This window comes from Prunus avium, chromosome 7 (assembly GCF_965620075.1).
Source record: "Prunus avium chromosome 7, drPruAviu1.hap1.1, whole genome shotgun sequence".
Lineage (NCBI taxonomy): Eukaryota > Viridiplantae > Streptophyta > Magnoliopsida > Rosales > Rosaceae > Prunus > Prunus avium.
In genome coordinates this window covers 30917334-30929889 of record NC_142290.1, presented here as the reverse complement: position 1 = coordinate 30929889, position 12556 = coordinate 30917334, and positions in this window count along the sequence as shown.

The window sequence follows — 12556 nt, the reverse complement described above, 5'->3', positions numbered from 1 at the left end:
CTGTTTTGTGTAGGGAAAATGAATTGAATCATTCAATCACCAATCCTCGTGGGATCGACCTCGCACTTACATACGCTATACTACCGAACGGCTCGTGCACTTGCGAGTATCACAAGTTGAGGATGCAGCTGAATCCATTTTGGTGCAGCTGTATCTACGCAACAATATGCTTTAGGAGTGGGCTAATATTTATTAGAGTAGAAATAAAGCTTATAACATTTAAACCATGTTCAATACTTTATAAATCTTCCCCTAGGCTGGAGCCCACTCTAGCATAAGCTTAGGTCCGCCCTTGCCTATTGAAGTTGTTTACTAAATCATATGGAATTGGGGTAGGAGTGGTGCTAATTACTAAAATGTCCTCGTTGTTGGGTTAAAGTAAATGGTAAATTTGAAATTTTAAAATTGTGTGAGGATATAATAGGTAAAAAAGATGAATTCCTAATAGGTTAGTTCTTCATGAATTAGAATACCACTTCCCACCCAAGAATTGAATTCCTCCAAAATCAGGAATTCAATTCCTAATTTTGTGTTGGCCCCACTTACTTTTCAATTCCTTTATGTGAAGTAAACGGAGGAATCCTCCATATGTGGAATTCAATTCCTAATCAGATAAAAAACACCTTCATTATTGAAAACCCAAACCTGATCAGAATTAGGGAATTCGGAATTAAAAAAGGAATTGAAAAGTAATTCGAAATTCAATTCCTGATGAGAATTCCAATTCCCATTTTGTAGGACTTTGTTTTTTATAAATCCAAACCCAAATTAAATTCAAAAACACCTTCATTATTGAAAACAAAAAAGTGAAGTTTTACATTTTTTTTTTCTCTCTCTCAATTTTTTAATTTTAATTTCAGTATTTAAAAGTAATTTCGAGTTACCAAATAAGTTTTTAGATTCTAAAATAAGTATTTAAAAACTCATGTTTAAAAAAAAAAATCATGATAGCGGGCCCTTACCTTTTAATTCCTATCCATGTCCAACAAAGCCCCAAATTGAAAATCTTTAGGGTTGGAATTGGTTCAATTTAAAGCCTCAAATTAGTTTTAGAACATAACTAAATTACTACATGTAGTGAGCAGTTTAGTTCGATCATTTCTCCTAAGCGAAAGTTTGGGATAAAAACATGATTATACATGGTGAAAACTAACAAAAGCAAATGTGCAGGAGGATAAAACATGCATAATAATACATGATGATTACTAATAAAATGCCCAAGTATATAAAGAGGGAATAAAACTAAAATAAGCAAATAGGTGGAACTTATGACGGTTTTCCAAGTAATTTGCTTCGATTTAAGCGGCTTCTGTCGGCTTAACCACCTAAAGTGCTGGCAGTTTTTTGTCCACCTCTAATGGTATAGGGTAGGGGCAAGTAATGTAACATGCATTAGGCAACAAGAAGTGCAAGTTTTGGAGGAATAGTGGTTAACAAACTTATATCCAAACATTTCATGTCATAGGTACACAAAAGATGCACAAAATCAAAGTTACATAAATTTAAAGACCAAATTTAAACACAGCATACATGATTTTTTTTTTCATGGAAAACCACTGTTGTGCGGAAGTGTCAACCAAGCAATGTAAGTGGATGAAAGTAAACACCAATTGGCAAGAGATAAAGACAACCAAAATAACACCAACAAGAACACTAAGATTTATAGTGGTTCACCAATGCCTACATCCAGTTCAGAGACGATGGAGTAATCCACTATAATCAAAGAGAGTATACAAAGTGTTTATCACTCAATAAACCCAAACCCCAAATACACCCAAGTCACACTCTCACAACAATTGAAAAGAAGACAATGATACAAAGCAAAGAACAATTTGAGAGAATTGTTTCTCTCTTTGGCAAGATGCCTTTCTTGCTATTTTTCTCTTCTTCTCACAATTGGTGGGGTTGCTTCAAATGAAACCATTTGCTTCCAATTTAAAGCCAAAGATGCAAGAGTGTGAATGCAAACTCTAACTATTCAAATGTTGGCTACCAAACTCAACAATGGATGTCTACCAAACAATCCACCCATTTTGACAAAGATTGCAAGCCAACATTGACTCACATGAGCAACTCCAATGGCAAGCCAACATTGACTCACATAGGCAACTCCAAAGTTTTTCTACATTTGAGCCAATTTTCAACAATCTCCACCTTGGCTCAAAATGTAACAAACTCTCATAGTAATACTACTAATGGTCGTCTCCCAATCCCCAAGGGGCAATCAACAAATTTTACGAATTCCAATAAAGTCCAAGCAATGCTTAAACTTGAACAAAGAAACTGGCTTCGTCAACATATCATCAAGATTGTTGGCGGTCCTAATCTTCTTAAGAAGAATATCTCCCTCTTCAATAATCTCACGAACAAAGTGGGACCTTACGTCAATGTGTTTTGTACGTGCATGATGAACTTGATTCTTTGCTAAATAAATAGCACTCTAATTGTCACAATGAACATCCACATGGTCCTATGCAACCCCTAAGTCATCAAGCAACCCTTGAAGCCAGATGGCTTCCTTTATAGCTTCTGTTACCGCCATGTATTCCGCCTCAATAGTCGACAAAGCAACTGTAGATTGCAAAATCGACCTCCAACTTACTGGACCTCCAGCAATAGTGAATACAAAACCTGTAGTGGACCTACGCTTGTCCAAATCACCTGCGTAATCAGAATCTACATATCCAACAACACATTGACCAATAGAATTATCCTACTGAAACAATAAACCAACGTCCACAGTACCCATAATATATAGAATCCATTTCACAGCTTGTCAATGCCCTTTTCCTGGATTATGCATATATCTACTAACGATACTAACAACTTGTGAAATATCAAGCCTATTACACACCATAGCATACATCAAACTACCAACAACACTTGTATATGGAATTTGAGCCATGTAGTGACTCTCCTCATCAGTTTTAAGAGACATAGAAGCACTAAGTTTGAAATGAGGGGCAAGGGGTGTACTAACCGATTTTGAATTTTAAATCATCCCGAAACACTGTAGTACCTTCTTCAAATACTGCTTCTGACATAGACTAATCTTGCCCTTTGCTCTATCTCTTTTAATCTCCATACCTAGTATCTTCTCCAAAGTCCTTCATCTCAAATTCATTACTCAGTTGAGCCTTCAACCTTTCAATCTCTATTGTGCTCTTACATGCTATAAGCATATCATTAACATATAAAAGCAAATAAATAAAGGTTCCATCTTGTAGTTTGCGAAAGTATACACAGTGGTCATAGTGACTTCTTGTGTACTTCTGTCCGATCATAAACCTATCAAATCGCTTGAACCATTGTCTTGAAGACTGCTTCAGGCCATACAATGATTTTTGCAATTTGCAAACCCAATTTTCCTTTCCAGCAACATTAAAACCTTCTGGCTGAGACATATAGATCTCTTCTCCAAACCACCATGTAAGAATGTCGTCTTGACATCAAGTTGAGCCAACTCAAGGTCAAACTGCGCAACCAAAGCCAACAAAATACGAATAGAAGTATGTTTTACTATAGGAGAAAATACCTCATTGTAGTCAATGCCTTCCTTCTGAGCATAACTTTTGGCTACCAATCTGGCTTTGAATCTTACATTGTCTTTTCCCAAAGAATCCATCTTCTTAGCATACACCCATTTGCACCAATTGCTTTCTTTCCTTTTGGCAACTGAACTAGCTTCAAAGTCTCATTTTTATGAAGAGATGAATCTCTTCATCCGTAAATTTCTTCCACTCCACGCTCTCTAAACTTCTGACAGCTTCTTTGTAGGTAGATGGAATATTATCTTCAATGACTGGAAGTGCATATGCCACAATATTAGTAAACCAAGCAAGCTTTCGAATTTCCCTTCTCAATCTTCTGGTTCATCAAAATCAACTGTTGGACTAGTGTCTGTATCATCAGACCTTACTGGATCAACTGGAGTTTTCAGTAACACCACCTGCTTTGAACTACTCATAGTCTTGGTCGCTTTAGTTTCAGCTTCATGCTTGTTATGACTAACCATAGCAGCCTCATCAAAAGTTACATATCTGCTTACAATAAATTTCTTCTCATCTGGACACCAAAATCGGTATCCCTTTACGCCAGTTCTAAAGCCCATAAATAGAGCTTTGTTTGCTCTTGGATACAACTTGCTTTCCTTGACATGATAGTAAGCAAGACAACCAAATATGTGTAGATACTTGTAATCAGTACAAGGTTTACCATACCATACGTCCATGGGAGTTTTGCCCTCGTTCGCAACAGTAGGCAACCGATTAATGAGATGACTTGCATAGGTAACTGCCTTAGCCCAAAACGCTTTGCCTAAACCAACATTAGACAACATACACCGGACTTTCTCAATCAAAGTACGGTTCATGCTCTCTGCCACCCCATTCTGTTGCGGTGTCTCCCTAACCGTGAAGTGCCTCACAATACCCTCATCTTGACAAACTTTCAAGAAAGGATCAGACTTATATTCACCACCATTGTCTGATTTGAAAGTATTGATCTTTCGACCGCTTTGCGTTTCAATCATCTTTTTTCACTTCAGGAATATCTTCAAGACTTCATCTTTACGCTTCATGGTGTACACCCATACTCTTCTAAAGAAGTCATCAACAAAGGAGACAAAATAATGGCTACCTCCTCAAAATGCATTCTTAGAAGGTCTCCAAACATCAATGTGAACATAATCTAAAATGTCATTAGTGTGGTGAATAGCGGTGCCAAATTTCAATCTAGTTTGCTTACTCAGCACACAATGTTCACAGAATTCCAATTTGCATGCCTTTGCAGCTTTCAATATACCTTACTTCACCAATCGTTACAACGCCTTTTCACCAGCATGCCTAAGACGCATATGCCATAACCTCATAGTGTCTGTGCTATCTGTATCAGTAGCTTTGGCGACAACTACTCCACCAATAAATGTACTCCCCTACAAGAAATACAAGTTATTCCGTCATGTACCTCTCATCACCACCCGTGCCCCGTACATAGTTCTAAAAACTACACCATCCACGGTGATCTTGAGACTCTCGGATTCTAATGTCCCTATGTGATAAGATTTTTCTTCATATCCAGTACATAGAATAGAGCCACAAGCATGAAGAATAAGTCTCTTCCACTGCTTATCATCAATTTCTTCGAGTTTATCTTCCATAACAATATCCAATTCTTGTTGATACAACACATTCATAACTTCGCCCTACAGAGGGATGGTGGATGACCGACCATCGGAGGCTTTCCTATGGTGGTTTCATTGTAGGATCTTCTCCGCTCTCCAGATCTACAAGTTGGGAATAGTTGGATGACATCAGCCCTGGATTTACCATTCGGCCAGTAACCATTGCGCTTAAGACTGGCTGCCTGTTTGTACTATTTATTACTTTTATCTCTTGTTCCGATTATCAGATTTTACACCCTTTCACAATCAAGAATCTCCTTAAACCCTAAATCTCACTCTCTGAGCCTTCATCAGGTAAGTTTCTCTCTCTCTCTATCTCTCTCTCTCTCTTCATTTCCTGTTATAGTTCTTAACTATTTTTATAGTTCCATTTCTCATAGTCATTGTGCGCATGATATTTAGAAATGGGTTACAATTTTAGAAAATCAATTTCTAAAAGTTTGACTAGAATTTCAAGATTGCTACGAATGAGTTAAACATTCATTTCTTGACTGCTTATAATTGAGAATTTCTTTTATTATTAATATTGAATGTTAATCTGTGAGTTTGAAGTTTATATATCTCTTTCCCTGACTATGGGTGCGTGGGTTTCCAGATTTTCTAAAAATCTAAACATATAGTCACAGTGTTGGTAGAATTTCAAGTAGTGAGGATTTGAAGGTTTTTTCGGTGAAAATTTCTAGATTTTTACGAATGAGTAAAAGATTCTTTTCTTAACTGTATATTAGTGGTAATTTCAATATATTTTTAGAAAATATGTGATTATTATTATTGACATTGAATATTAATGTTTTTTCTTTTTCCGGTAAAACCAATGGAGGCTATCACGCTAACCTCCGCTGGTTTTAGGGACTTGGTTCCTAAAAATAAAAGGCTTGTTGTTGTCATGATACTGACCTGCTTTTACTATGGAGCACTTGTCATTAGACATTTTTTAGATCTTGTCGGACATTTCCTTTTAAATTGTTTTTCTAACACAGAGGCAACTAGATGGCGTATTAAGTTTTTTGGTGCGTTACTGTCAGTTCCTATTCTCATAGGAATTGGAGGATTGGACATTCATGCTCTTGATAGAGATGAGAATGGATTAAGGAGGAAAATTGGTGCCTCATTTTACTTAGTAGTGTCCTCCGTTAGCACCACTGGATACGGCAATGACCATTTTCACTTAGTAATGTCCTCCATTTATATATCTCTTTCCCTGACTATGGATGCGTGGGTTTTCAGATTTTCTAAAAATCTGAACATATAGTCATAGTGTTGGTAGAATTTCAAGTAATGAGGATTTGAAGAGTTTTTCGGTGAAAATTTCTAGATTTCTACGAATGAGTAAAAGATTCTTTTCTTGACTGTATATTAGTGGTAATTTTAATATATTTTTAGAAAAATATGTGATTATTATTATTGACATTGAATATTAATGTTTTTTTTCTTCGGTAAAACCAACGGAGGCTATCTCGCTAACCTCCGTTGGTTTTAGGGATTTGGTTCTTAAAGGTAAAGAGTTTGTTGTTGTCCTAATACTAACCTGCTTTAACTATGGAGCACTTGTTATTAGACGTTTTGTAGATCTTGTCGGATATTTTCTTTTAGATTGTTTTTTTGACACCGATGCAACCAAAATGCATATTAAGTTTTTTGGTGCGTTACTGTCAGTTCCTATTCTCATAGGAATTGGAGGATTGGGCATTCATGCTCTTGATAGAGATGAGAATGGATTAAGGAGGAAAATTGGTGCCTCATTTTACTTAGTAGTGTCCTCCGTTAACACCACTGGATACTACAATGACCATTTTCACTTAGTAATGCCCTCCATTTATAAATCTCTTTCCCTGACTATGGATGCGTGGGTTTTCAGATTTTCTAAAAATCTAAACATATAGTTATAGTGTTGGTAGAATTTCAAGTAATGAGGATTTGAAGAGTTTTTGGGTGAAAATTTCTAGATTTCTACGAATGAGTAAAAGATTCTTTTCTTGACTGTATATTAGTGGTAATTTTAATATATTTTTAGAAAATATGTGATTATTATTATTGACATTGAATATTAATGTTTTTTTTCTTCGGTAAAACCAACGAAGGCTATCTCGCTAACCTCCGTAGGTTTTAGCGATTTGGTTCTTAAAGGTAAAGAGCTTGTTGTTGTCCTGATACTGACCTGCTTTAACTATGGAGCACTTGTTATTAGACGTTTTGTAGATCTTGTCGGATATTTCATTTTAGATTTTTTTTTGACACCTATGCAACCAAAATGCATATTAAGTTTTTTGGTGCGTTACTGTCAGTTCCTATTCTCATAGGAATTGGAGGATTGGGCATTCATGCTCTTGATAGAGATGAGAATGGACTAAGGAGGAAAATTGGTGCCTCATTTTACTTAGTAGTGTCCTCCGTTAGCACCACTGGATACGGCAATGACCATTTTTACTTAGTAGTGTCCCCCCTTTATATATCTCTTTTCTTGACTATGGATGCGTGGGTTTCCAGATTTTCTAAAAATCTGAACATATAGTCACAGTGTTGGTGGAATTTCAAGTAGTGATGATTTGAAGGTTTTTTCGGTGAAAATTTCTAGATTTCTACGAATGAGTAAAAGATTCTTTTCTTGACTGTATATTAGTGGTAATTTTAATATATTTTTAGAAAATATGTGATTATTATTATTGACATTGAATATTAATGTTTTTTTCTTCGGTAAAACCAACAGAGGCTATCTCGCTAACCTCCGTTGGTTTTAAGGACTTGGTTCTTAAAAGTAAAGGACTTGTTGTTGTCCTGATACTGACTTGCTTTAACTATGGAGCACTTGTTATTAGACGTTTTTAAGATCTTGTCGGACATTTCCTTTTAGATTGTTTTTTTGACACTGATGCAACCAGAATGCGTATTAAGTTTTTTGGTGCGTTACTGTCAGTTCCTATTCTCATAGGAATTGGAGGATTCTCTTGATAGAGATGAGAATGTACTATGGAGGAAAATTGGTGCCTCATTTTACTTAGTAGTGTCCAACGTTAGCACCACTGGATATGGCAACGACCACTTTTACACGCTCCAAGAAAGATTGTTCGTCATAGTCTGGCTATATTTGGGCACTATTATTGCCGCAAAGTCAATTTCTTTTCTTTTTTCAGAATTCAACGTTCGGAGATAATAATATTTGTGTAATTCTCTGTTTTGTTCAATTTTGGTTAGTTATTATTCTTATATCTTAGTAGTGTGTGTAGGTTCAATGTTTTACCTGTGATATGAAACAATTTCTGTCATTTGTTTAAACAAAGCTGGCAAAACCTGGTTAGGGGAGGACCGCTGTTGCGTAGATACAGCTGCACCAAAATGGATTCAGTTGCATCCTCAACTTGTGATACTCGCAAGTGCACGAGCCGTTTGGTAGTATAGCATATGTAAGTGCGAGGTCGATCCCACGAGGATTGGTGATTGAATGATCCAATTCATTTTCCCTACACAAAACAGAAATGAAAAAGAAAGGAAATAAATAAAACAAGGAAGAAAGAAATAACTAACTCAAGCAGATAAGTTCCCAAGTTCAATTAGATTAATGGATTGATTCTAGCTAAAGTATGATTAAGCCATGGTGTGTGGTCATAACCTTGTGTTCCTAATTCCCTAATTTGATCATTTGTTGTCTAACCTAAAATTAAGCATTAGGAACCCATTAAGCATAGAAGAACAATTTAAACAACCAAGCATGTATCTAATCCCTGTTGTCGAATGTCCATACATACTCTTCCTATTCATAGTTCAATTCGAATTAAAGCATGGTGTATACTCTTAATTCAAACCAAGATAGCTAACATGCAAGCCTTAATGGTGATCAATCATTCAAACTAGCATATTAACTTATAAGCATAATGAATAAGAACATGAACCATAATTGAAACTTGGAAACTAATCAAACTTGAGACTAAAGAAAAGAATTTACATAATGAAAAGTAAAGTGGAACTAAGAAAAACTTAAGGAAAATTTCAACACAAAAGATTTCATTACAACAATTGAAAACTAGAAAATGAAACTAAGAGAATTTGAGGGAGAGAAGGGAAGGGAGCTCTAGAGAAGTGTTTGAGAGCTCCCCCCCTTGGGGTGTGTTTACAAGCTTGGGAAACCTCACTATATATAGGCCTAAGGAAGCTGAAAATCTGAATTAAGTATGGCTAATGCATACAACACTTTGTTTTATAAAATCTGAAATGGTTGATGCACTTCACTAATGCATACAACACTTCCATTATAAAATCTGAAATGGTTGATGCACTTCACTAATAAATCCCACCAGCAGCCCTAGCTCATCTTCATGTCACCATGACCAAGCTTCCAACCAGAAATAATAGCTCATCCTGAGGTCAGCATGACCAGCAACTTCAAGGGCTTACGAATTGGGCTTCCCTTAAGCAAATTAAGACTTTAAGCACTCAAACTTGAAGTTCAGAATGTCTTCTTTCCAGCCATATATCATTTGGGCCAATCCAAGGTCGGAGGAGGAAGTTAAGGCCAAAACAAATTGCTAACTCATTTTGCGCGCTGATAAAATCCATCCTGAGCATGGCTCTGTGTTTGCTAGGTAACAGACTCCACAATTATCCAATGGGGCTGAATTTCGGATATGTTATAGTATACACCCATTGGAACAACTTTCATGAAGAATGTGGCCTCATCCGAGCTATGTAGGTTGCTAAAACAAAGCTTGCAATATGACCTACGAAACTGGGCTGGCAGGGGACTGTAGCCAAAATTGAGTTTGTCTTTAAGCTCTTCATCCATTCATCCAAATTAGGCCCTAACATGCATGGATTGCATCATTTACTATCCAAAGCCCTCGTTATTACCTAAAGCTCAATGAACTGAAAGATAAACACAAAAAGGATTAAAAGCACAAGTTTAACTCAAAAAAACATAACCAAATCATAAGCTAGAAGGGTACAAAATGATATGTAAATATGCACCGATCAAATACCCCCAAACCTAGATTTTGCTAGTCCTCGAGCAAAACAAAAGGAAAACAAAGATAAAAACAAACAAGAAGTTAACTAGACCACTTTCGTAGGTAACTCGATTGCATTGAGCATATGCAACAAGCCTTTAAACCTCTAGGCATCCCTAGTAGGAGGAGTTGTGTCTCCTGAGGGTTTAACAGATACGATACCCACAAACGTTTTACTGACTCTGTAAAACAAGGTAATTAGAAAACTTAAAAGATTGTTAGTCCGTAAGCAAAATAAAAAACAAAAACAAAAATAATTACAAAAACAAAACAAAAATAAAAATAAAAATAAATAAATAAAAACTCAAAACAATCTTTCCGAACATTTTATGAAGATAAATGACTCATGCACATGACTCAAAAGTTTAAAAGCTCAATTTTAGACATTATTTACAAGGCGGCAAAGTTCAAAACATAACATGCTCAAAGTGTGGTAGTGTGATAGCCAAATGCAACAAATTCCCCAATCTTAGTTTTCACACAATTTCAAAAATCATACAAAGCACAAGTTCAACTTCAAATCTCACCAAAGTTGTCCTCTCACAAATGAATCACTCGGAAGAAGGCTACAATGCAATACTCAGTTATAAACATGAGGTTAGAGTTAAACCATAAGGACTTAACTCGAAATAAAAAGATGAAGGACTTGCATTAATATGATCTCAAGAAGGATGCCAAACACTTAAAAGTAGAAAAATGAATGCAATTCAACCACATGACATTTAAGATCAATTTAGGTCTTTAGCATAGGTTGTAATGGGGCCAAGGGTGTAAGGTGAGTAAGAAATGAAGGGTATGGATAAAACAAAGTCCAAGAAACTCAAAATATAAGAGCATAAAACAATTGTTTACAAGACTTCGAATCATCACGATTAGATTTTTTCTTTTACACGATCAAAACTCCTTATACCTTCATTTACAATGATTCATACTCCTTTCCTTGAATTGAACAAACACCAATTTATTTTGAAGGCCCAAAAATGAAACCCAAAAATGAAATTTCATTCAACCACCACTTAATCACAACTTTTCTCGTTTCTTTCACCAATTGTGTGATTTTTTTTTTTTTTTCAAAATGTAACACCAATTCCCAAACTTAGTATGAAAAACACATCCCAATTAAAGCTCATGAGTTCCTTAGAAAGGTAAATATTTGTTTTTCAGGCTAAGGCGAGGAAATATAATTGGTAAAATGAAAGAAAAGGTTTACATGTAGGCTCAAAATGGTTAACAATGGAAAGTCATGCTTAAACATGCATAAGGTTAGCTTGAAAGGCACAAACGATCCAAAGAGGGCCTTAATATCATTTCTTAAATGTCATGAGATCAAATTGCAAAAGAATGAATGACTTTTAAGTGTTCAACCAAATCAATGAATAATGAGATCAAACAACAACTTAGATGACAAGAAATTAAGAGTATGTGTATATAACACTCATGAAATGAAGTACAAGGCTCAAAAGCTCACATTATATGGTTATATAAGTCTAATTTATGATTCATACAATTCTTTAGATCATGCAAATCCTTTAATTGGAAAATTATGAAACAAATGGCAAGTGCAAAGAAGGTTTCGAACATGTCATGCTAGAACGATGCCAAATTAATTAATTAATTAATTATTATTTTTTACAATAAAAATTTACAAGGAAAAAAAATAAATAAAATTCAATTTTTTATTTAAGTCATGCAACATTTATCACAATCTCATCAAATGTGTTCGGAAAGTGACTAAACAAAACAAGATTCAAAACAAGAACGAAATTTAAATTTTTTTTTTTTTTTTTTTTTATAATTTTAAGAAAAACCAAGTTTACTTGCTAAACTCCAATACCCCCAAACCTAGAAATGAGCATTGTCCTCAATGTTTAAAAATTAGCCACAAACAATGTCATAACAACAAATGAAAGGTATTAAAGCAAATAAATAAAAAATCACAAAATCACAAAAGAAAACAAAAACAAAATAATTATAAAATAAAAATTACAACACAAACAAACAAACAAACAAAAAAAATGAAACAGTAAACCCTAATCACACAATTCTGAAACCCAAAAAAAATTTTGAAGCCCAAAGCCCACAATTTTGAAACACAAACCACGGTGAATTTAACCCACTTTGAAACCCAAACAACGGTGAAAACCTAACCCACAATGAAATCTGAAGCCCACATGTTATTATTAATTAATTAATTAATTTATTTATTTTAATTTAATAAAACGTGAATTGGGAGTGCGAAGGCGGGATTTCTGAAAAGAAAGTGTGTGGTCCCTGATGCCTTGGTTCCTGGGGCGTCACGGGTGAAAGGGGTGAGGGACGTGTCGGCGTGCAGAGGCAACAGTCACATCCCCCAAGCCAGAATTATTGGCTTCTTGGG